A 26,676-nucleotide genomic window follows, 5' to 3' on the forward strand; every position below is an offset into this window, starting at 1 on the left:
AACAAGAGAATGATTCAGAAACAACCATATATGGTATTTCCTGTTCTCTGATAAAATATAGCAACTCAGCTACTCTTAGTTATGCTCAGAAAGCCAAAAAAGATATAGAAATGTTAATAACCATCAGATGTCTCAAAGCCCTTTACAGCCTTTTGGAGTTCTATTGAAGTGTAGTCACTGTTGTGATGTAGGAAACACAACAGGCAGTTTGCACACATCAAGGTCCGTCAAACAGCAATGTGAAAATAACTAGATAATCTGTTATTATGTTGTTGATTGAGGGATAAATATTAGTCAGGACACCAGGGATAACTCCCCTGCTCTTATTCAATATCGTGCTATGGGATGATTTACATCCACCTGAAAGCGCAGACGGAGTCTCAATTGAACGACTCGTCCAAAAGGTGGCATCTCCAACAGTGCAGCACTCCCTCAGTACTGCACTGGAATGTCAGCCTTGACTTTTCTGCTCAGGTGCTGGAGTGGAACTTGAGTCCAGAACCTTGTGACTCAGGCAAGAATGCAACCAACTGAGCCAAGGCTCAGCCATATTAAATGTCAGATCATGAGTCCTTTAAAAGGGCTGATTATCCTCCGCTGTTAAGCCAAGTGCAGATACCTTTGAGGTGCATATGAGAGTAAAATATTGTGGTGAGCTGTCACCCTGTGTCTCTGCCCTGATTGCAATGCACCCCAATTTTTTGGGGGTTAAAATGTGGAAATGTGGCATACTCGAGTGCACTGGAAAGAGGTGCAGCTATGTGAATCTTTATTTCAATGTCCACCAAATGATGTCATGGCCACCAACAACCATCATTCCTCTAGTTCTGCATTTATTGCCCATCCCTAATTGCCCTTAAGAAGGTGGTGGTGAGCCGCCGCCTTGAACCACTGCAGTCCATGTGGGGTAGGTAAACCTACAGTGCTGTTAGGAAGGGAGTTCCTGAATTTTGACCCAGCGACAGTGAAGGAACGGCGATATAGTTCCAAGTCAGGATGGTATTTGGCTTGCAGGGGAACTTGCAGCTGGTGGTGTTCCCTTGCATCTGCTGCCCTTGTCCTTCTAGTTGGTAGAGGTCGCGGGTTTGGAAGGTGCTGTCTAAGGAGCCTTGGTGCATTGCTCCAGTGCATCTTGTAGATGGTACACACTGCTGCCACTGTGCGCCGGTGGTGGAGGGAGTGAATGTTTGTAGATGGGGTGCCAATCAAGCAGGCTGCTTTGCCCTGTATGGTGTCGAACCTCTTGAGTATTTTTGGAGCTGCATCCATCCAGACAAGTGGAGAATATTCCATCACACTCCTGACTTCTGCCTTGTGGATGGTGGACAGGTTTTGGGGAGTCAGGAGTTGAGTTACTCGTCACAGGATTCCTAGCCTGTGACCTGCTCTTGTAGCCACGCTATTTATATGGCTACTCCAGTTCAGTTTCTGGTCAATGGTAACCCCCAGGATGCTGATAGTGGGGGATTCAGCAATGGTAATGCCATTGAATGTCAAGGGGAGATGGTTAGATTCTATCGTATTGGAGATAGTCATTGCCTGGCACTTGTGTGGCGCGAATGTTACTTGCCACTTATCAGCATAAGCCTGGATATTGTCCAAGTCTTGCTGCATTTCTACACGGACTGCTTCAGTATCAGGAGTCACGAATGGTGCTGAGCATTGTGCAATCATCAGCGAACATCCCCACTTCTGACCTTATGATTGAAGGAAGGTCATTGATGAAGCAGCTGAAGATAGCTGGGCCTAGGACACTACCCTGAGGAACTCCTGCAGAGATGTCCTGGAGCTCAGATGATTGACCTCCAACAACCACAACTATCTTCCTTTGTGCTAGGTATAACTCTAACCAGCAGAGAGTTTTCCCCCTGATTTCCATTGGCTCCAGTTTTGCTAGGGTTCCTTGATGCCCTACTCGGTCAAATGCTGCCTTGATGTCAAGGGCAGTCACTCTCACCTCATCTCTTGAGTTCAGCTCTTTAGTCCATGTTTGAACTAAGGCTGTAATGAGGTCAGGAGCTGAGTGGCCCTGGCAGAACCCAAACTAAACGTCAGTGAGTAGGTTATTGCTGAGCAAATGATGCTTGATAGCACTGTCGACAACACCTTCCATCACTTTACTGATGATCGAGAGTAGACTGATAGGGCAGTAATTGGCTGGGTTGAATTTGTCCTGCTTTTTGTCGACAGGGCGCCTGGGCAATTGTCCACATTGCCGGGCAGATACCAGTGCTTTAGCTGTACTGGAGCAGCTTGGCTAGGGCACAGCAAGTTCTGGAGCACAGGTCTTCAGTACTATTGCCGGAATGTTGTCAGGGCCATAGCCTTTGCTGTATCCAGTGCCTTCAGTCATTTCTTGATATCACGCGGAGTGAATCAAATTGGCTGAAGACTGGCATCTGTGATGTTGGGGTTTTCAGGAGGAGGCTGAGATGGATCATCCACTCTCCACTTCTGGCTGAAGATTGTTGCAATTGCTTCAGCCTTATCTTTTGCGCTGATGTGCTTATCTCCCCCATCATTGAGGTTGAAGATATTTGTGGAGCCTCCTCCTCCAGTTAGTTGTTTAATTGTCCACCACCATTCACGACTGGATATGGCAGGACATTAATGATTCCATTAAAAGTGACTGGTGCCTTGTTTGGAAGGACCAACCAATATATCCATCTCCTCCTGGACCTCCAGGAACAGTAGGCATGAGCTCTAGGCTTCTCTGAGTGGCAGGGAATAGTCAAGACAGTGGGAGAATGTGGGGTCTTTTAGCAAACAAAGGAACCCACTAGTATTGCCATTGGCAAGTTTGTGCTCATCCATTCTATAAATAAGAATATAATTTAAATATAATATGCACTGTAAATCTTGTTATCTGGTAATCAACAGCTAATTACTTTTTGATAAACTTGCAGGGACTACATTGCAATTTTCAAATCCTTTGGGACAAAAGTCTTCAAGTATCAATTCAGACAGAGTGATTTCCTGTTACCATTTAAGCTGAAAACTGCTGTCTTCACTCACAAAATGAAACAGGTTCCAGTCTATGCAAAACCATGCCTTGGAATTAATAAGCTATTTTATATAAGAAGTTAAACTAACAATTGTGTGATTTCAAGACTGCAATCTCATCCTGGGGTTCAAACATCTGATCAAGTTTTTCCATCGAGTTTATGACATTGCTTGAACAATTCAATCAGATGACTGGTTTTGTAATCCAGTTATCCATTGCTCACTATATGATGCTATGGTAAGGCATGAATCTCCAATGTAATTCTGTATGCTACACTACAGTCCATGTTACATTATATTTCCTTGTAGTTTCATAACTTTTATATCACAAAGCTTCCACTCTCCTAAAAGTGGTGTGGCACAGTTCTACATGGTCAGCAATCCTCTGGCACTCCCATTCAATCCTCAAGTGCAAACCCAAGCAGTGATTGTTAGCAGGGCACTCATCCATGCAGGGCACCATACCCAAGACCAATCTCTTCTCCCTCAATACCCACACACATGCAGGAACCCTGACTGATTTTCTTCCTCCATAGTCCAACGGCACTGGAGCCAACAGTAGCACCATGGGGATCCTGCCTGAAATCAGTTAGATCAGCACAGACCAGAGATTGAACCTGGGAGGTTCCAGGTTGGCACGGCATAGTATCACACACACTGATGCATTTACTCACTGAAGCATTAAGGGACTTGTAACTTATTGGAGCTGATAGTTCACCTGAGATGCCTGTAGTGAAACTGTGCATTGGACACCAGCTCCCAACATTAACAGGACCTGAGGCTTGAGGCCCACACAGCATCCATATTTGTTAACAAAACACAAAACGTTTCAAAGCCTGCGCACCGGTTGTGTTCTATGCTCATTAAAGCTGGGATAAATTGCCTTTACCTGTGCAGGGTCTTGAGCTTTTCCTGAGGTCTCCCTAATACTCTTGTCAGGTCTCCGGTTATGAGACTTCCACGGAAGGCTCAGAAATTTTGTCATGGGTGCAGTTCCTAGTGTTGCCCTGAAAGTCACCCAGGCACCCTCCTCTTTGAGTGGAAGTTATGTTTGGTTTCCCCTCCCTGCTTATGGAGCAGATCGCCAGAATTCCAGATGAACCAGACACACCTAAATTCCAATCCTTGTCTGAAATTTTGCCAGTGTGCCCCATCAGAATTTTGGACATTAAGACACCAGAAGGAGGCTGTAATGGAACAAAGTATACTCTTGCAGCCGTACTTAGGAACCCCTTCCAGGATAGGGATGACTGTCAGTGGCTGTGAAGGTTCAGTCATGGTGAACCTTTGGACTGGATTTTGTGCTGGAGGCAGGGCTCACAGCACTGGGCCGAAAAGGCAGGGAGAACCCCACCTCTGACTTTTGGTGCCCCCCAGAGCGATCCGCTGGTCTTTTTAAATCTAAGTTTCAGGAGGCGGGATCCCCGTCCCTTTAAAGATGGGGATCCTGCCTCATGAGCTACTGGCCATTCAGAGGGCTGGCAGCTCAGTAGTATCTGCAGCGCCACTGGGAGTGGTGGCCACTGTCAGTACTGCAGAGGCCATGGACCCAGGCCCAACGCTGGATCCCTGGACCAGAGGTAGGGGAGGTGGGGTCACTGGGGCCTGCCTGGAAGGCCCCGGCGAGGGGGGTGCTGAGGGGTGGTTGTGCAGTACAGAGGGAGGGGGCTCCTGGGGGAAAAGTTGCTCCCAGTGGGGGGCCTCCGTTGACCACAAATTGCCCATGAAGGAGGGACCATCACCCCCAAACCCATAGGGAGGGTGCCTCATGTTGCAAGGTGTCCTCTGCACATGGCGGAGTCCCCCCCCCCCCCACCCGACCACCCTGTCGTTGGTAAGATCCCAGCGGTGGCGGGAAGAGGCCCTTAATTCGCCATTAATTGGCCACTTAAGGGCCTCAATTGGCCTCTGGGCGGGCAGCTATTGTCGATTATCCTGCCCCCAGGAAGATCGCTTGGTGATGGGGAGGCAACGGGCCCTCTGCCCTGCCATCCCCCGTCACAATACTCCATGCACCCCCACCCCCGACCCTGCCTCAGGGGCCACACAAAATTCCGGCCTTTGTGTCCCAGTTTTCTTTCAATTAACTGCAGCAGCTCTCTTCCTTATCTCCTGTCCTTAAAAGCCCACTTGCCTTATGAATTATTTATCAAAGCTAGTTTTCCTCCGAATATGAATTGATATTGCAGGTGCAATTATTCAGGTGCAATAACATTATTTACAGTAGATCAAATATTTCTAGAAAAATTTTTTTGGTTACTTTTTTTCTATTAAGAAATTTGAATTAAGCTCATTTATTTTATAGTCAACACGCAAGGAAAATAGAGAGGGTTGTTTTCAAAGGAAACGAGTTAGCCACCATGGTCCGGGCTGTGCCATAGTCCTGTTAACCATTATTTTTCAAAGCACGAAAGTCCACAAATGTCATTTTACAGCCAGCATGGTCCATTTATGGAGTAAATTTGAAGTTGTCAACATTGACATTATTACTATAAGGAGAAACCATCAAATACCAGGATGTCATATATTTAACCACTACACACTAAATCTACCAGGGAGTTACAATGGATCTGTATTCAACAGCTATTGCAATCTATTATTACTTCTGACTTCTCTGACCTTCCATTTACCATATCAGCTCAGCTGTCAGAGCATCCCTCTTATGTAGATAAAGATCTGTGTTAGGACCAGGTGAGAAAGAGGTCGAGGGGTCCCTCTTAGCCGTCACCTGGTCTTACTTTAACAGGGTTTAATTTTTAAACACACTGTTTTTAGCTCCCCCTTGGTGAAACCTTGTTCACTGCTTTCCAATTATAAGGCAAAGAAACCAGCACAAACAGGCCTTCTCAGGTTTAAAGAAGAAAAGTTGAAATTTATTAAACTTAAACCTAAACTCTAATTCGGTTAATGCCTACAGATACAGGACGCGCCCCATGCGAGCATGCATACGCAATACACATATGCAAATAGAGACAGAAAAGAGCAGAAGAAAAATAAAGTGGCGAGGTTTGAGGCAATATCTGAAGAGTTGCTGTTACGGTTCTTCAAGCTCACTGTAGAGTCCTTGATTGTAGGTAGATCTTGCTTTTCATTGGGGCCCAGTATTCTTCTTAAACCTTGTTCACTGTCGGAGACTTTTCTCTCTTGGGGTTCATGTGTCTTCAGTGGATTCAGAGGCTTGTGAGAAAGAGATGGGAGCAGACAGCCTCCTTAAAAAGTTTTCAATGTACCAACCCGCTCCTCAGAGTAGATTGGTATATGTCCTTGTCCCAGTTCTTAAAACTGAAGTGGGTGGATTCAAGGCTGGTTGGAGTTGGATTTGAAATTTTTAGCATTTTAACTTTTCACCAACCCAATCCCACCTGTTTATGGGGGTTACAATTCCTGCCAAAGTGTTCAAACATGCAGCGGAGGATTATTTTGTTGATGAGTAAATGGCTAATGCTTACAATGTTTTTAAGAATTATAGCTGTGATGTTTAAAACACAGATATGAAAGGAATACGTTGATTACCTATTGAAACAGTTCGCTATGTGTAAGAAAACAGAGTGAGGTGTGTTACAAAGTGGTTACACATTGAGGGGCTGCGAAAGCATTGCTGTTGTTTATGAATAGCTTTTCAACCCAGAGCTGTGTTGCACCTTGAAAAACACTCGAGTCTGTGTTATTCTTTGTAAGATACACAGGCAGAGCCTGTGGGATGTGGTAAGTGTGTGGCAAGTCCTTTAAGAAGAGACTTAAGTTTCTGATTGAATAGAACATTGGAACATTCAGGAGTGTGGGGGTCAATTAAGTTCAGCTACTGCTGCATCATAGGTAACCATGAGTCCCCTAGAATTCAGAATGGAATTTTCCTGAGTTTTTCCAGAAATCTGTTACAATTTTTCCTCCTTTTCTTTTGTCTTGCCCAGGTGGCAATATCATATAGTTTGGGAGACTGAACTGTGTAATGGATAGGGTGTGTATTAATGACCTGATGGTCTTTTCATATTTTCAGATGAATGGACTGCAGTAACAAGTTTCTTTTTGAATGTGGTAGATGTCATAGCAACTGATAATGTGCCAAAATCACTTGATTTGACCAGAGGTGTTATATTGCACCACAGATCTAACCAGGGATGATACTGACGTTAATTTCACTGCATATCATTGGGAAATAAAATACACTGAACATTTTAAAATTCCTTGTGCTTCAAACTGTTCACTTGAACATGAAATTTGAACTTGAAATAATTTGAGTGTGGATTTTTCTCAAGGGGTGGAAGAGTGGATGTTACCTAAAGGAGGGAGCAACTGTCCCGTGAGGAGCGACATAGGAGTCAAGCAGGCTTCAAGACAGATTGACCAAGGAAATGAGAGCAACAAATCTGAAAGTTATGTAAAAACAGGTTTGTCTACTATCTTTACAGGTTTAAACACGGTTTCCAAGTAAAGATATATCCAAAATATAGCTATTGAATAACTGCATCAAACTTGCTGCCTGTCACTAGGGGAATTTTAACCCTACCCGATCAGTGGAAAAAGGGCAGGTGGGCAATTAAAATGTTCTGGGTTACTATGTGAAGGACTCTGGCCATAATGAGGGGTTATAAGGTTAAAAGAGTTATTTTCCTATGAATGAGGGATTAAAATGCGAAAAATTATTCATCTTCCTAAAAAAAGTTCACCTTTATAATAATAAAAGCCTCAGTGAAAAAGTTTCTTAGAAGTGTAAAGGCAGCTTCTGATAAGGCGGATTCGTTCCCAAATGTCAGGAACCTCATCATATGGTAAAACATTGATAAAATAGTTTTGCAAACTGTCACAAAAGCTACCACAGTGAATTGCATGTTTGGTTCTTTAATAAACATTTATATATATTCGAATTTATATTGGTCTCACTGTATTGCTTATTCGTGGACCCATCTCTGTACACTCTTTGGTGGGGAAATACATTGCTGAGGAGAGACTCCTGGACCCTCATAATATCCGGATTATTATAATCTGTCTGAAACTTGTTAAAAAGGCTATCTCTAGGCTGATACTATTCTCACCTGGTTCCTTTCCTTTAGGGAAAGTTAGATCGGTCCTTCAGACCCATTCAACTGTCTTTAGGATCTGTCTTTCTCAAACTTACGTTGAGAGTAAGCATCTAAGATGTATGCCTGATCAGGGATAGTCCCAAAAAGGGGCTAGGATTATAATCCACTACAATTTACCACTCAGGAGCTGCCCAGATCATGCCATGTCAGGCTTCTGGACAGGCAACTAGGTCACCCACTCCAAGTCAGTGAGGTCCTCATTGATATATGCAGATCAGGGTGCAATTACATCATTGGTCCTTGACTGTTATCTTAACACAAGACTGAGTGGGGTAGCTGCTTTTCCAACAGGTGAAGTAAAGCGAAATTATCTGGGACCCGAAGAAGTCAGTTAAGGTAAGTGCTCCTCCAGGTCCCACAAGGAAAATTTAGACCCCCACTGCCATGGGTTCCTCCAAGTTTCTTCCACAAGATCCTCCAGGAACCCACATCCCCTTTCTGGCATGCCTGGATTTTCAACAGGCCAGCAGTTACTTCCTCCCCATTCCGCATCCATTCTGGGTAATGGGTAATGAAGCCCAGAAATGAAAGTAGTCCTGGCCTGGTTTCTGTTGCAGCAAGCAAGTTTCCAACTGACTCCACCACCCACACACCCGAAACCCTCCCGGAGTTAAAAATTGGGGCCAACTTGATTAGACAGAATCAGTTCAAGAATGTTTGACTTCTTAGTGCTAATATTGTGCCAAGCTCCTTTATCACCTGCTGCAGGAAAGAAAATGCCTTAATAAAAGACACTAAACATGTAAAAGAAAAACCCCTTTGTCCGGGGCTAAGTTAAATCTAATACTTATTCTCATCTAAGGCTGATAACTTTTGCTAATTTCAAAACTGAACAGGAGGCAGGCACAGAGACAGAAGCAGGAGCTGGAATTAGGACCCGAATCCTATAATTTTTACCCTCCCTCTGCTAATTTTTTGATGAAACTGGAACAGGAGGACATGTTCCAACACCTCTTGGGCCATTTTTAAGCCCCCTCCTAGTTCCTACTGGAAGTGATGGGTGAGGTACAATATATTTGCTCATGTATGGGTGGGCATATTATATTATTCAAATGGTATATATAGGTCATCAGAAATATATCCAGTCATTTGACCCATAGGAACTTTGAATGCAATGGACGCCTGTTCGTCTCCAGCATTTAGTGTTGCTAAGGTGGATGGGAAAGAGATTTAACTCTGAAAATCCCAAAAGCAGAGCAATCAATTGCAGGCCAGAGAACTAAATTGAAAACTTAATTTTCTTTCAGCCATGCTAAATTGTGGTAGGATACTGAGTCCCACTCAGGCCGGCACTCTGAAAGAAGGTTGAGAGCCAAATAAGGAGATTGGAATGGCCCCAAGACTGAATGTTCAGCTAGAACCTGGGGGCGTGGGTTGATGGTGGAGAGGCAGAGTCTTTGTGTTGAAGGAAATTCAGTCAGGGTAGAAGATACATCCCAATTCTGCAAAAGGTGCATATTTGGACCCTGATATTTTCTTTGCTGCCAATGAAAATTAATCGAAAATCTTAATAATGTGGGCTGGATTGTCCTCCCAGCAGTGGTGTTCCAGGTGGTCTGGAATTCCCCTCGCCCTTCCGGAACAATCCTGACCCAAAAAACTGGGTCAGGGTTCATTGCCCATACCTGGCAGAATTCCTACTGCCTAAAGGGATCCTTCTGGTGCCCGATTGCAAAGTTACAGTGGTTCTGCAATGGAATCACCACTGTAGCACTAGAAGGGCCTGTTGGGCATTTGAAGAAGCTGAAAAGCCCTGAAAATTAGAGAAAGGGCAAAGACAGAAATTTATACAGGCTTGTGTGGGCTAGATTGGAGGAGTGGAGACCACTCCAAGGCTTTCTCCCTCCTTTTGGAGACCTCAGCGCCATTACCACCACTTGCTCAGGCCTACTGCTACCTTCCAGAATTCTCTGTGGAAATGACGGATGCCAGGAAAATCTGTCAGGGATCCAGATTCTGCCACTTATCACCATTTGCATGCCACAGATGGAGAAGAGGTGACCTGTAGCAGAGTGAAATTGTGGTGAGATGGTAGTCGGCCTCATTTCCTAAATTTTGGTGAGATAAATGGAGGAAGTCTAGCCTCAGAGGACAAAAAAACTGTAACAGGTAAAAGATTGGTAAAACATGTTGAGCTTCAGTCTTCAAGACATACCTTAACGGTTAGAACAAAGCATTCACTTTTTCTATATTACTTGATGACATTTTAAAACAAGATGGGGTCACAATATACAGTTAGTAAGTTATGGGAACAAGAGAAGTTAACAGTTATCATACAGAAAACCGAATAGTCCTAAGTAGTACAGAATCATCATAGGGTCAATATGTGACAAGATGGGGTAACATTTAAGATGCCATCCAATTAAAGGAGACCTATTTAAATACGCATTACATCAAAAAAAGACTGGTGATCCCATTCTTTAATCCCATTGCAGGAGAGTCTTTAAATTCCCTCAAAATTACCAGATATTTATCTAGGTTTTTCCACACTTCAGTGTCAGCCTCAGATAATATAAAAACCTGTCTGAGTGAGCAAACTCCTACATGTTGTGGACCCAATTGACTGCAACACACCCACAAGCTGCCAACAGAAGGCACTTAATAAATTGGAGTTTCATGGGCTAGACCTAAGAGATGCAATATGGGACCCAAGGACTGCCCATGTTTATGACAGCAATCCGATGATTAATTTTGAATGTACAATTGTTTTGTTGGATTTTTGCTCTTTAAAGTAACAATGACAATCCTGAGAATTTGAACGGTTTCATTTTTTTGTATTCAAGATACAACTCTCCAAGGTTTGGCACAGGATGTCTTAAATGGAATGATAGGGGGAATTTTATGCTCTCCCCTACGGCGGGTTTGGAGGCAGGGAGAGCATATAATCTTGTGGGATGATGGTGGGGGGGAATCCTGTGAATGGCCTTCCCACCCCAACACCAATTGAGGCCCTTAACTGGCCAATTAATGCCCATTTAAGGGCTCATCCCGCCGCCGCCGCAATTAGCTGAGTGGCGGGTGGCCCTGTCGCCGTACAGGAAGCATGACAGGGAAAACTGTGTAGACTGTGTGGGGTGTGTCCCTCATTAAAATGTACAGTGCCTGAATGAAGGACCCGGCATTGGGAAGGGGGGGGCCTGCTGAAAGATACCCCCCTGTCCTTGCTACCGACACCCCTACAAGCCCCTCCCCTGCGATCCCCCACCCCACGAGACCCCTCCAACCCTGATCTACCTGTGGCCTGGGTCCAGTGCCACTCCTGGGCCTCAGGTGCTCAAATGGCAGCAGCCACCACCTCCGCAGTGGCGCTGCTCAGTTACAGAGCTGCCAGCTTCTGATTGGCCGACAGCTCTCAGAGGGCGGGACTTCCGTCTCTGGGTCCTTGATTCTGTGAAAGGCCTGCATCTGTCCAGTAAAGTGCCTAATTTGCACTTGATTTGGCAAGCCTCGCACAGAAGAGGAGATGCAGGGTTCTCGGCGTCTCTTTTGCCAGACTTTTTTTTCTCAAAAATATACTTTATTCATAAAAATATGTAAAAAAAAATTACAAAACATTTCAAAACAGTGCCAAGTTGACATTCCAGAGAGTGCAAAGGAAATCCGTTTTCTTCAATACAGGAGTGAATTGCCTCACAACCCTACCATTCATATTTGGTGTATACAGCCCGAGGAGTTTTCCATAGGTCCAGCCGCTCAGTTCACTATGGTGGGAGAGCCTTACACAGTGGTCTTTCCCCATTGAGCCTTTGCTGCGGCTGCCCCAAGCTTTAGTGCGTCCCTCAGCACATAGTCCTGGACCTTGGAATGTGCCAGTCTGCAACACTCGGTTGTAGACAACTCTTTGCACTGGAAAACCAGCATGCTTCGGGCAGACCAAAGAGTGTCTTTCATTGAATTGATGGTCCTCCAGCAGCAGTTGATGTTTATCTCGGTGTGTGTGCCTGGGAATAGCCCACAGAGCACAGACTCCTGTGTTACAGAGGTGCTTGGGATGAACAGTGGCGCAGTGGTTAGCACCATAGCCTCACAGCTCCAGTGACCCGGGTTCAATTTCGGGTACTGCCTCTGTGGAGTTTGCAAGTTCTCCCTGTGTCTGCGTGGGTTTCCTCCGGGTGCTCCGGTTTCCTCCCACATGCCAAAGACTTGCAGGTTGATAGGTAAATTGGCCATTATAAATTGCCCCTAGTATAGGTAGGTGGTAGGGAAATATAGGGACAGGTGGGGATGTGGTAGGAACATGGAATTAGTGTAGGATTAGTATAAGTGGGTGGTTGATGGTCAGCACAGACTCGGTGGGCCGAAGGGCCTGTTTCAGTGCTGTATCTCTAAACTAAACTAAAAAAAACCACTGCATCTCTTTCCACACCTGCTTTGCAAAGGCACATTTCAGAAGGAGGTGGGCAACAGTCTCTTCCCCATCACAGCCACCTCAAAGACAGCATGCGGAGGCGGTGAGATTCTGGACATGCAGGAAGGATCTGACGGGGAGGGCCCTTCTCACCAACAGCCAAGCTACATCTTGGTGCTTGTTTGAAAGTTCTGGTGATAAGGCGTTCTTCCAAATGACTTTGGCAGTCTGCTCGGGGAACCATCCAACAGGGTCCACCATCTCCTTTTCCCATTGGGCCTTGAGGACATTCCATGCAGACCACTGCCTGATGGATTGGTGGTCAAAGGTGTTTTTCTGCACAAACTTTTCCACGAAGGATAGGTGGTATGGCATGGTCCAACTGGATGGAGCATTCTGCAGCAATGTGGCCAGATCCATCCTTCACAACACCAGGGACATATAGAACCTCAACACATTGTGACACTTGGCGTTTGCGTACTGGGGCTCTATGCACAGCTTGATACAGCCGCACACAAAGGTGGTCATCAGGATGATGGCGATGTTGGGTACGTTTTTTGCACCTTTAACCAGAGGTTTGAACATCTTGTCCCTCCAGACCTGGTCCATTTTGCATCTCCAGATAAAGCAGAAAATGGCTCGGGTGACCGCCATGGCACAGGAGTGGGGTATGGGCCAGACCTGCGCCACATACAGCAACAGCATGATCGCCACACATCTGATGACCAGGTTCTTATCCACAATGGAGAGAACGCTGCTCCCACATGCTCAGTTTATGGCTACTCGCTCCTTCCAGGTTTTGGCGCACGCGCCGGCCCTTCTGAACCATATCCCTAGCACCTTCAGGTAGTCTGACCTAATGGTGAAGGGGACATGGGATCGGTTGGTCCAGTTCCCAAAGAACATGGCCTCGCTCTTGCTGGGATTTACTTTGGCTCCCGAACTGGTAGCAGATGCTCATCAGTCTGTGAATGGACAGCAGATCTGAGCAGAAGACAGCGACGTCATCCATGTACAGGGAGGCTTTGACCTGAGTGCCTCCGCTGCTTGGGATTGGCACGACTCTTATGCCCGCATCCTTCCTAATGGACTCAGCAAAAAGTTCGATACAGCAAACAAACAAGACTGGGGAAGGAGGACAGCCCTGTCTGACTCCAGCTTTTATCAGGAAACTTTCTGATTCCCACCCATTGATTGAGACTGCACTACTGATGTTTGTGTAGAGCAGTTTGATTCAATTGCGGATTCCCTCCCCAAACCCCATTTTGGAGAGCACATCCATCATGTATGTGTGCGATATCCTATCAAAAGTCTTCTTCTGGTCCAAGCTGATTAGGCAGGTGTCCACCCTCCTGTCCCGTACATAGGCGATCGTATCCCTGAGTAATGCAAGACTATCAGAGATCTTCCTGCCGGGTACAGTTCAGGTCTGGTCAGGGTGAATCACCAACTCCAGAGCAGACTTTACCTGACTGGCAATGACTTTGGACAGAATCTTGTAGTCTACATTAAGCAGTGAGATGGGCTGCCAATTTCTGATTTCTGCCCTCTCCCCTCTCCCCCTTCTGCTTGTAGATGAGGGTGATGATGCCTTTCCTCATGGATTCTGGCATACTCTCGTTTACATCCAGGAGGTCTGGGCCGATCCTGTCCCACAGAGCTGAATACAACTCAACTGGTAAGCCGTCGCTTCCGGGAGTTTTACTCATCTCGAAGGACCTCATGGCCTTTGTCAGCTTGTCCAGAGTTAGCGGTTTGTCCAGACTCTCCCGCATGCTGTCATCTAAGACCTCCATGCCAGACATCAAACACCTGTCACCCGCGTAAAATCCTGGCCGATATGTCTGCTACACTGCTCCAGCTTTGCATCCTAAACCCAACCTCTTCTATACCAAACTGACATTTATATTTTTCACGCTAATGATTATTGTGACCTTTATGAGCGAGACTGTTAATTTTGTGCTAATTAGTTTTGGTAATTAATGTCAGATTGGCTCAATGATAATACTTTCATGTCTGAGTCAGAAGGTTGTGGGTTCATACCCCACTCCAGAGACTTGAATGTACAATCTCGTTGACACGTCATTGCAATACTGAGAGAATGTTGTATTGTTCAAAGATGTGTGCTTCCTTTTGCATTGTTGGAGGTGTATGGGGTTATTGGTGAAAGGGTGAAAACAAGCACAAAATGGGCCCTGTGTTAATAAGACACGGCTATTTGAAAGTGTGGCTTTAGCACACAATTTTGATCCTAATTGCTGATTAGCATAATTTGAACTTGCCTGGAGGTGCTAAAGCAGACAACTGCAGGCTTCGCCCTCAAGTGCTGATTAGACACAATTTCTGTGGAGCAGTATATGTGGACTCCACACACCCACTTCCACTGAAGGTGTTGAATATGCTGGCTGACACACATCGGCACTTTCCAGGGTGGCTCAGGGACAGAGTGAGATGGCGCACAGGTTCTTGGATATGGGGCTAAAGGCTCTGGCGGAGGAGGAATGTCCTGTGCCTGCGGGAGGGGGAAAGGGGTCTACCTCACCCTCCTTTCCCTACAGTCCCTCACCCCTGAGCAGCTGGTGCTGCTGTCCCTCTCCCATTTCTCCTGCAGACCAAGGGGTACCACTAGCAAGATGCCGATGTCCAAGCACTCCCTTTCTCCTGGTGACTGCCCGAAGGTGTTCAGTCAGGTAGAGTACCACAACACTTACTCTTTTTAGGTGAAATCCTCACAGAGAATTTCCAGAATAAATGTTGATCAAATGTGACAAGGTATCCCAGAATGTCTTATTCAAGCTTACAGCAGCAATTAACAGTAAAGGGTGATATACCTTTAAGTAACACTTGAAATCCGTTGCCACAGCTTGTTTACTCCCAATTAGCTGCTCACTGTTAGGAGAGGGTGTTATGTCAAGCACTAGTGACCAAAATGCCTTGCAGACTTCTTAATGAGCACTCGCAGGCAATTTAAATGGCAATCAGAACTTTAGTGATCCATTAGGCTGCGGTTCCTATCGCAAGCTTCAACTCCTTTACCAAGATGGCATCTTGTGGGCTAAACCAGCATTTTAGCTCAAGTCTCTACTGGACATCTCAGAGGCTTTTTAGTGCATAAATTATCTGGGGAAAATTATCCATAGTCTTTTCAGATGAGGCAGTAAACCAAGAACCCATCTACCCATTCAGTTTCAGGTAAAAGATCCCAGGACACTATTCAAAGATGTGTTCTCCTGGTATTCTGACCAGCATTTATCCCTCAATCAAAATCTGCAAAAGCAGATTAACTGTTCATTTCATCAGAACAGTTCGGATGAAAGGTCACAGACCTGAAATGTTAACTCTGTTTCTCTCTCCACATACTGCCAGACCTGCTGTGTATTTCCAGCACTTTCTGTTTTTTATTATAGCCCTGATTTGAGACTGTCTAAGCATTTGCGACTTTTGCATTCGTCTGAAATTGTATCCCATCAGCTGAGGCGACTTAACCCAAGTCATGGAGTTGAAAGGAGAGTGATCTAAACAGCCATACTACGTAATCTCTGAATATTCATCTTTCCAGAATCCCAAGCACTGTTTTTCCCTTCCAAATTCTTTGGCAATAAAGAACTTGTATCCCTGAGGATTCTATGTCTTGCATTAATTTTTTGGGGTCTTTCATTCCATCTTTTTTCCCAACTATTTTGCCTCAAGGTGGCCATTCCACTCTCAATAATTAATCATATCCTTCAAGCCAGCATGATAACTTACCTTCATCAGTCTCCAACCTGTTGTCACTGCAAGTGGATGAACCTAAATCCAACCTGTTGTCACTGCAAGTGGATGAACCTAAATATGCAACATTCTTGTAGCTGCCATTTCTCATTTAGCCCTGTAAGGGACTTTATGCTCTGGTAATGGCCCCAAGCTGTATCGAAGTGCATAATGTTCCTGTCAGCCTCCAGAACTAGTGATATTGCCTTAGATTCTGTATATGTAGACTTGATGACATGTGGTGCTTTGTGTTTTGTGCAATATTTCTCTTTTATAGGTTTGTAAAATAATTCTAAGAACATAAATGAAAACCAATGACAACCAAGTTAACGAAAGCTTGAATAGGTGAGCCTCATCAATATGAACATATCGATATATATCTCAGAACGTAAACTCAGCGCATACAGATATGAGTAGGGTTACCTCTATTTTGGATGCTGATTTTACTGACAGTCAAAGTAATTGATATTGACAAACTAAATCAGTCCTGCCTGCTGTGGTTACTGTCTTGTTCAAATTGCTGATAACACTGGACTCGATAACCTTTATTCTCTGGTTAAGTTCTTACAGTGAGGTTAAGAAAACTCTTCATTTTCTTTTTTTCTCCCAGCCAGGTTTTGCTGGATTATGCACCTCACGATCTAAAGGCATTCTGTTCCGAGGCTTCTGTGATATAAGTATTAGAAATAATGCTAATTCAATTGTTTCCCTTTCCCCCTAAGGAGATGCCTGACTTCCATGTGCTGCCATTGCACAAGAGCAGGACTAAGAATGGGCACTCGGCAGAATGGGGCAATTGAACATCATTTCCTCTGAAACTTCCATATATCCATACTATGCCATCAGCACTTGCTGTTCAAAGCAAAACTGATCCAAAAATTAGAAAAAAATTGAAAAGAAACAACTGGATGCACAAATGAATGAGTGTTTTCTATTTACACTTTTCATTAAAAGTTACAGATGAGAACTCTCAATATTGAAAGATTAAACAACACTGAAACAACCTGGAGTGGTTGAGGCAAATAGCATAGTTGTATTGAAGGGGAAGCTAGCTAAGTACATGAGGGAGAAAGGAATAGAAAGATATGTTGATAGGATGAGATGAAGTAAGGTCGGAGGAGCCTTGTGTGGAGCATAAACACTGGCAGAGACCTGTGGAGCCAAATGGCCTGTTTCTGTGCTATAAATACTATGTAATTCTACGGAAATTATGTAATTAACGCTCATGTAATGTTGCATGAAATATTCCCAAGAAAAATGTCAGACCAACTCTGCGGCTATTCACACTGTACAATTCTTGAAGTACAAATCAACTTCAAAGTCTGAAAAGTCAAGTGACAGTTTTCCATTGGCACTTTATGTACGAAACACATTTCAAAGACTGTGAATCATGTCCACACTTTTCACAATTGCTATAACATTATTAATTAAAGCTGCATGACCCCACAATTTAAATTTTTATTTCAAGAGCACTTAATAAAGAAATGAGCTCCTAAAAACAAAAAAAATCTAGAAAGAGTGTGGTTTGATGTTGAAGTTATTGGCCTAATTTTTCCTGGCAGGAGAGCAGTACAAAGCTATAAGTTATGGCTAATTGCAAGTCGACAGTTGTTCATTCCTTCCCCCTCGAAAAGCTACAGCACAAAAGCAATTTGCCAATGACACCAAATTTGTGTGTGTGTGTGTGTAGGCAGGGAGTCAATACTGAGGAGGACTGCAACAAATTACAAGACAATATTAAATTTGCAGAATGGGCATATAATTGGCAAATGAATTTCAACACAGTTAATGGGAGGCATTATGTTTTGGTAAGAAAAAAGGAGGCCACAAATTACTGGGAAAATAAGAATTTAAATGGGGTTAGAGGAGCAAAAGGATCTAAGTGACTCAGGTTAATAATGACATTAAAAAAGCAACCCAAGCACTAGGGGGTTTATTTCTAGTGGGATAGAAGTGATAAGTAGGTTTGCTAAATTTGTATCTTACCTTGGTTAGATCACAATTGGTGTACCGTGTGCTGTTCTGGTTCTCATATTATAAAAATGATAGAGAGGCATGGGAGAGGGTGTAAGAAAAAGATTTACAAGAATGATACAGAAATATGAGGTTATACCTATCTTGAAACTCTGAACAATCTGGGTCTCTTTTCTCATGAAAAGGCTGTGGGATGACCTAATGGAGGTCTTCAAAATTCTGAAATGTTTTGATAGAGTGGACACAGAGAGTGCGTTTCCACTTGTGGGGAAGAGCAAAACTAAAGACCATGAATGTAAGATAGCCAACAAGAAATCAAATAGGGAATTCAGAAAAAATTTCTTTACCCAGAGGGTGATCAGAATGTGGAACTCGCTAACACAGGGAGTAGTTGAGTTGAATAGTTTAGATGCATTTAAGCAGAAGCTAATTAAGGATATGAGAGAGAAGGAAGAATTACTGCCCTATCAGATTACTCTCAAACATCAGCAAAGTGATGGACAGTGTTTTTGACACTGCTATTGAGCAGCTCTTACTCAGTAATAACCTGTTCACTGATGCTCAGTTTGGGTTCTGCCAGAACCACTTGGCTCTACACCTCATTACAGACTTGGTCCAAAAATGGCCAAAGCTGCTGAATTCCAGAGGTGAGGTGAGAGTGACCGAGTGTGACATCAAGGAGTACTGGTAAAATTGAAGTAAATGGGAATCAGGAGAGAACTCTCCATTGGCTGGAGTCTAACCTAGCACAAGGGAAGATGGTTGTGGTTGTTGGAGGCCAATCATCTCAGCCCCTGGACATTGCTGCAGGAGTTCCTCAGGGCAATGTCTTAGGCCCAACCGTCTTCAGCTGCTTAAACCATGACTTTCCCTTCATCAAAAGGTCAGAAGTGGGTACATTCGCTGATGATTGCACAGTGTTCGGTACCATTCGTAACTCCTCAGATACTGAAGCAGTTCGTGTCCATATGCAGCAAGACCTAAACAACATTCAGGCTTGGGATGATAAGCGGCAAATAACATTCGCACCACACATGTACCAGGCAATGATGATCTCCAATGAGGGAGAATCTAACCATCTCCTCATGACATTCACTGGTATTAACATCGCTGAATTCCACCACCATCAACATCTGAGGGATTACCATTGACCAGAAACTGAACTGGATCAGCCACATAAATACTGTGGCTACAAAAGCAGGTCAGAGGCTGGGAATTCTACAGTGAGTAACTCACCTCCTGACTTCCCGAAGCCTTTTCACCATCTACAAGGCACAAGTCAGGTGTGTGATGGAACACTGTCCACTTGCCTGGGTGAGTGCAGTTCCAACAACATTCAAGAATGCTTATGGTGAACACTGTCGAGGGTGCAAAATGCTATTTGGAGAACGGCAAGCCAGGCAAGTGGCTCATTCACTGCATGAAGTTTAACCATGTGGAGCCAATCCCGAGGTAGGTGTGTGAGCTCTCTGCATTCTGTGAGTGGGGTTGCATGCCAGATCAAAATTAAAGTGGCAGCAGTGATCTCTGTACAAGCAAAGAATCTATACATTTACTAGTGCGTCTTACTTGTTCTCCTTTCTACGAACCTTGAGGGGTCTAGACAAAGTAAATAGGGAGAAACTGATCCCATTGGCAGAAGGATTAAGAACCAGAGGACACCGATTTAAGGTGATTGGCAAAAGAAGCAATGGTGACAAGAGGAAAAACCTTTCTACATAGCGAGTGGTGAGGATCTGGAATGCACTGCCTGAGAGTATGGTAATCGGGGCTTTCAAAGGGGAATTGGATTCGCAACTGAAGAAAAAAAGAGGGGAAAAGGTCGGGGAGTGGGACTACCCGAGTTGCTTTTGCTGAGAGCCAACACAGATATGACAGGCCGAACGGCCTGTTCCTGTGCTATGATTCTGAGAAGCTCGACACCATCCAGGACAAAGCAGCCTGCTTGATTGGCACCCATCCATCACTTTAAAGATTCACTTCCTCCACCACCGGTTGACATTAGCAGCAGTGTGTACCATCTACCAGAAGCACTGCAGCAACTCGCCAAAGCTCCTTTAACAGCACCTTCCAAACCTGTGACCTCTGCCACCTAAAAGAACAAGGGCAGCAGGTACCAATACCTGCAAGTGCCACACCAAGTTGCACACAATCCTGACCTGGAAATATATTGCCGTTCGTTCACTGTCACTGGGTCAAACTCTGGGAACTCTCTCCCTAACAACACTGTGACCATACCAATATCGCATGAACTGCAGTAGTTCAAAAAGGCGGCTCACCACCATCTTCTCAAGAGCAATTAGGGATGGCCAATAAATGCTGACCTTACATATATACATACATACATATGTACATACATACAAGTTAGGAGCAGGAGTAGGCCACACAGCCCCTTGAGCCTGCTCCACCATTTAACAAGATCATGGCTGATTTGATTGTAACCTCAATTCCACATTCCCGCCTACCCCCACTAACCGTTCACCCCCCACCCCCCCACACCCCCCTTGCTTATCAAGAATGCCTACATCCCATGAAGGAATAAAAAAAGAGGGTTACACGGAGAGTGTTGGATGAGTTCAATTGGAGCATAAACACTGGCATGGACTGGTTGGGACATTTCTGTGATGTACATTCTGTGTAATTCTATGTAAAAGCTTATTGTGTTAAATAGATATAAATAAATGTAGAACAGTGCATCTTGGTTATGATTACATTGCAATGTTTCCACATAGAAGTGCCTGCAGGTAGTGCAAGTGAAAGCAACTCACCTATTCTACAATTTCTTCACAGGGAATTCGACTTTATCTATCCACAGAGCATTTGTACTTTTCTGGAAGCAAAAGCTGTGCACTGTTGACATTCCCTATTGTTGCCAAATTTGCTGATGACACAAGGATAGGTAGGAAAGTAACTTGTGAAGAGGACATAAGGAAGTTACAAAGGGACATAGATAGGTTAAGTGAGTGGGCAAAGAGCTGGTAAATGGAGTATAATGTGGGAAAGTGGGAATTTGTCCACTTTGGCAGGAAGAATAAAAAAGAAGCATATTATCTAAATGGTGAGAGATTGCAGAGCTCTGAGATGCAGAGGCAACAGGGTGTCCTAGTGCATGAATCACAAAAGATTAATATGCAGGTACAGCACGTAATTAGGAAAGCTGATAGAATGCTATCATTTATCGCAAGGGGAGTTGAATACAAAAGTAGGGAGGTTATGCTTCAGCTATACAGGCCATTGGTGAGACCACATCTGGAGTACTGTGTACAGTACTGGTCTCCTTATTTAAGGAAGGATATAAATGCATTGGAGGCAGTACAGAGAAGGTTTACTTTACTAATACCTGGAATGGGCGGGTTATCTTATGAGGAAAGATTGGACATGCTAGGCTGGACATATCGGCTGGAATTTAGAAGAGTAAGAGGTGACTTGATTGAAACATATAAGATCCTGAGGGGTCTTGACAGGGTGGATGTGGAAAGGATGTTTCCCCTTGTGGGAAAATCTAGAACTAGGGGTCACTGTTTAAAAATAAGTGATCGCCCATTTAAGACAGAGATGAGGAGAAATTTTTTCTCTCAGAGGGTCGTGAGTCTTTGGAATTCTCTTCCTCAAAAGGCGGTGGAAGCAGAGTCTTTGAATATTTTTAAGGCAGAGGTAGATAGATTCTTGATAAGGTTATCGGGGGTAGGTGGAAATGTGGAGTAATCAGTTCAGCCATGAACTTATTGAATGGCAGAGCAGGCTTGAAGGGCTGACTGGCCTACTCCTGCTCCTAATTCTTATGTTCGTATGTTCGTATTGTTTTGAAAGGGCAAAGTGTGGATAAAGGGAATGAAAATGGTCAATCAGCATTTATTTTAAATGTAATTGCAAGAATAGGACAAATGCACACAGGTTCAAACTAGTAATAGTGGACATTTAGAAATTATGTCAGGAAACAAAAATATTATGGATGGTTAGAATGATGGAAACAAAACCATTAAGAATCAGTTGGATACTGCAAGGTAAGGAGGTATTATGGTCTTTCTGAATTAATGAATGAAGGTGAACCAAATGGCCTTCCTCAGCTAATGATCTTGTGGCAATGAAAGGAAAATCAGGACTGAAGACTTTAAATAAGAAAATACAATTGCAGTTTAAGAATGAATTTGATTATTCTTATCCTAGCCAATTATAAAAAAGCTAGGTTTATGGTAGACCTGTACATGCCAAGGACCTGAATTTAAAAGATACCAGTATCAGCTGGTAATACATAGCCGTAGGTCATTGTAGTATCACTGTGGTCTTCCCCTGGAGGTAATAATCCCATGTTGTTTCCCATTTTTACAAGAACATTTTACAGGGTCAGCAACTTTTGATTTTGGTTTACACATCAGCTCAGTGAATCAATTTTGTCCAAGATTGATTCATACTGTGAATGCAGAGTCACATTGTTGAAATTGTAATATGCAATCCCAGTAATGAACTCCTGAGCTGACAAGTTGAGTACTTCCAGTATTTTTTATTTTTAGCTCAGCTTATTTAGTTTCCAGCATCTGCAGTATTTTGCTTTTGAACTGGTCTTCTGAAATGTTTTGGTCTGTGACTTAAAATTTTTTTTTATAGTACTGTCTTGCTTCAATTGTATAGAACCTTGGCTAGACTGCACCTGGAGTACTGTGTGCAGTTTTGGTCCCCTTACCTGAGGAAGGATGTTCTTGCCATAGAGGGAATGCAATGAAGGTTCACCAGACTTGTTCCTGGGATGGCAGAACTGTCCTTTGAAGAGAGATTGGGGAAACTGGGCCTGAATTCTCTAGAGTTTCGAAGAATGAGAGGTGATATCATTGAAACCAACAAAATAAATAAAGGGATAGACAGGGTAGATGCAGGTAAGATGTTACCCCTGGTTGGGGAGTCTAGAACAAGGTGACACAATTTCAAAATAAGGGGGAAGCAACTTAGGACTGAGATGAGGAAAGATTTCTTTACGCATAGGGTTGTGAATCTGTGGAATTTTCTACCCCAGAGGGCTGTGGAAGTTCAGTCGTTAAGTATGTTTAAAGAAGAGATTGACAAATTTCTAAATACCAATGACCTAAAGGGGAATGGGGATAGTGTGGGAAAAACGCATTGAAGTGGACGATCAGCCATGATCGTATTGAATGGCGGAGCAGGCTCAATGGCCTAATCCTGCTCCTATCTTCCTATGTTCCAATTCATTTATTTGGATAGTTAATATTGCAATTTTGACATCATAAAGAAAGACTTGTGATCTCACTAAAATAAAAGCAAAATACTGCGGATGCTGGAAATCTGAAACAAAAACAAGAAATGCTGGAATCACTCAGCAGGTCTGGCAGCATCTGTGGAAAGAGAAGCAGAGTTAACGTTTCGGGTCAGTGACCCTTCTTCGGAACTGACAAATATTAGAAAAGTCACAGATTATAAACAAGTGAGGTGGGGGTTGGGCAAGAGATAACAAAGGAGAAGGTGCAGATTGGACCAGGCCACATAGCTGACCAAAAGGTCACGGAGCAAAGGCAAACAATATGTTAATGGTGTGTTGAAAGACAAAGCATTAGTACAGATTAGGTGTGAATATACTGAATATTGAACAGCAGCAAGTGCAAACCTGAAGAAAAACAACCTGAAAAAAACAATGGGTAAGCAAACTGAACAAACTAAGATGAAATGAAATAAATGCAAAAAAAGATTGTAAAAAATGTAAAAAGGTATGTAAAAAAAAAGGAAGAAAAAAAAATGACTAAAAATGAAAGTAAAGTGGGGGGCTGTCATGCTCTGAAATTATTGAACTCAATGTTCAGTCCGGCAGGCTGTAGTGTGCCGAATCGGTAGATGAGATGCTGTTCCTCGAGCTTGCGTTGATGTTCACTGGAACACTGCAGCAATCCCAGGACAGAGATGTGAGCATGAGAGCAGGGGGGAGTGTTGAAATGGCAAGCAACCGGAAGCTCAGGGTCCTGCTTGCGGACTGAGCGGAGATGTTCCGCAAAGCGGTCACCCAGTCTGCGCTTGGTCTCCCCAATGTAGAGGAGACCACACTGTGAGCAGCGAATACAGTATACTACATTGAAAGAAGTACAAGTAAATCGCTGCTTCACCTGAAAGGAGTGTTTGGGGCCTGGGATAGTGAGGAGAGAGGAGGTAAATGGGCAGGTATTACACCTCCTGCGATTGCAAGGGAAGGTGCCCTGGGACGGGGACGAGGTGGTGGGGGTAATGGAGGAGTGGACCAGGGTGTCGCGGAGGGAACGATCCCTTCGGAATGCTGACAGGGGAAGGGAGGGGAAGATGCGACTGGTAGTGGCATCACGCTGGAGGTGGCGAAAATGGCGGAGGATGATCCTTTGGATATGGAGGCTGGTGGGATGAAAAGTGAGGACAAGGGGAATCCTGTCACGGTTCTGGGAGGGAGGGGAAGGGGTGAGGGTAGAGGTGCGGGGAATGGGTCGGACACGGTTGAGGGCCCTGTCAACCACAGTGGGGGGAAATCCTCGGTTGAGGAAAAAGGAGGTCATATCAGAAGCACCGTCATGGAAGGTAGCATCATCAGAGCAGATGCGTCGTAGACGGAGAAACTGGGAGAATGGATGGAGTCCTTACAGGAGGTAGGGTGTGAAGAACCGTGACAGGGTTCCCCTTGTCCTCACTTTTCATCCCACCAGCCTCCATATCCAAAGGATCATCCTCCGCCATTTTCGCCACCTCCAGCGTGATGCCACTACCAGTCGCATCTTCCCCTCCCTTCCCCTGTCAGCATTCCGAAGGGATCGTTCCCTCCGCGACACCCTGGTCCACTCCTCCATTACCCCCACCACCTCGTCCCCGTCCCAGGGCACCTTCCCTTGCAATCGCAGGAGGTGTAATACCTGCCCATTTACCTCCTCTCTCCTCACTATCCCAGGCCCCAAACTCTCCTTTCAGGTGAAGCAGCGATTTACTTGTACTTCTTTCAATGTAGTATACTGTATTCGCTGCTCACAGTGTGGTCTCCTCTACATTGGGGAGACCAAGCGCAGACTGGGTGACCGCTTTGCGGAACATCTCCGCTCAGTCCGCAAGCAGGACCCTGAGCTTCCGGTTGTTTGCCATTTCAACACTCCCCCCTGCTCTCATGCTCACATCTCTGTCCTGGGATTGCTGCAGTGTTCCAGTGAACATCAACGCAAGCTCGAGGAACAGCATCTCATCTACCGATTAGGCACACTACAGCCTGCCGGACTGAACATTGAGTTCAATAATTTCAGAGCATGACAGCCCCCCACTTTACTTTCATTTTTAGTTATTTTTTTTTTCTTCCTTTTTTTTACATTCCTTTTTACATTTTTTACAATTTTTTTTGCATTTATTTCATTTCATCTTAGTTTGTTCAGTTTGCTTACCCACTGTTTTTTTCAGGTTGTTTTTCTTCAGGTTTGCACTTGCTGCTGTTCAATATTCAGTATATTCACACCTAATCTGTACTAATGCTTTGTCTTTCAACACTCCATTAACATATTGTTTGCCTTTGCTCCGTGACCTTTTGGTCAGCTATGTGGCCTGGTCCAATCTGCACCTTCTCCTTTGTTATCTCTTGCCCAACCCCCACCTCACTTTTTATAATCTGTGACTTTTCTAATATTTGTCAGTTCCGAAGAAGGGTCACTGACCCGAAACGTTAACTCTGCTTCTCTTTCCACAGATGCTGCCAGACCTGCTGAGTGATTCCAGCATTTCTTGTTTTTGTTGTGATCTCACTACTTTCCTTATGTTAACTGAATTTGTTCGTGTGCCCAAGTCTCATTTTTGTGCATTTTTTTGTGTAGCTTAACATTGTTAAAACCCTGTTGCAGATTTCCGACATCTATCAAACAAACATTCTGACAAGCTCCCTATCATTAGGCTGATCAGAGTCATGTTACTGAATTCAACTGACAGAAATAAAGGAAAGATTGGGCAAAACCTCCATGCTATTGGAATGTTTATCCAAGTTTTCTCAAATATAGGTTCATCAAATTCAGAAAAAATCCATGCTGACTCTTTGATCAGCTCATACCTGTTCAAATGCTTTGTCATTCTGTCACAATGATAGATTTCAGTAACTTCCCCTCAACCGATGACATACTTACAGGCCTGTAGTTACTTGGTTTCTTCCTCCTTTTCTTCTTTAATAATGGAGTGGAATTTGCAATTTTCCAATCGATAGACGCAATTCCTGAATCGAGAGTCTTTCACAGTTGAATGATAAAGATAACCGATTTCTAAATAGATGAAGCTTGTTGGACCTGGTTCACTAGTGTTGAATAGCTCCTTCCATCTTGTTAGCGTGTTGGCATTAAAGGGGAACAAAAAGCCACAAAGCAAGAAATTCGTCAGGATTTTTGCCTCAATATGGGGGCAAGAATGGAGGTGGGCGGGTGCGAAATTTCACTCTTCTGGCCAGCGTGTTGGTATGCTGGTGGCAGCCTGCCCCCAAGCCATTTTGCTGGAGGCTGGTTTGGGGGCGGAATGGTTACCCGTCTGCAAGCTGCGGGTGAC

The 26,676-nt window shown here is 44.2% G+C and overlaps 1 long non-coding RNA gene across 1 annotated transcript in view; it reads left to right on the forward strand.

Moving 5' to 3' along the window:
* The window catches only part of LOC137348102 (uncharacterized), a 42,698-nt gene extending 25,615 nt beyond the window's left edge, over positions 1-17,083 (forward strand). The window contains exons 2-3 of the long non-coding RNA XR_010969067.1: positions 7,260-7,391; positions 16,905-17,083. This is a non-coding gene — a long non-coding RNA (uncharacterized lncRNA). The remainder of the gene's footprint in view (positions 1-7,259; positions 7,392-16,904) is intronic.
* The last annotated feature ends 9,593 nt before the right edge of the window (positions 17,084-26,676 follow it).

This window comes from Heterodontus francisci, chromosome 33 (genome assembly GCF_036365525.1).
Source record: "Heterodontus francisci isolate sHetFra1 chromosome 33, sHetFra1.hap1, whole genome shotgun sequence".
Taxonomy (NCBI): Eukaryota; Metazoa; Chordata; class Chondrichthyes; order Heterodontiformes; family Heterodontidae; genus Heterodontus; species Heterodontus francisci.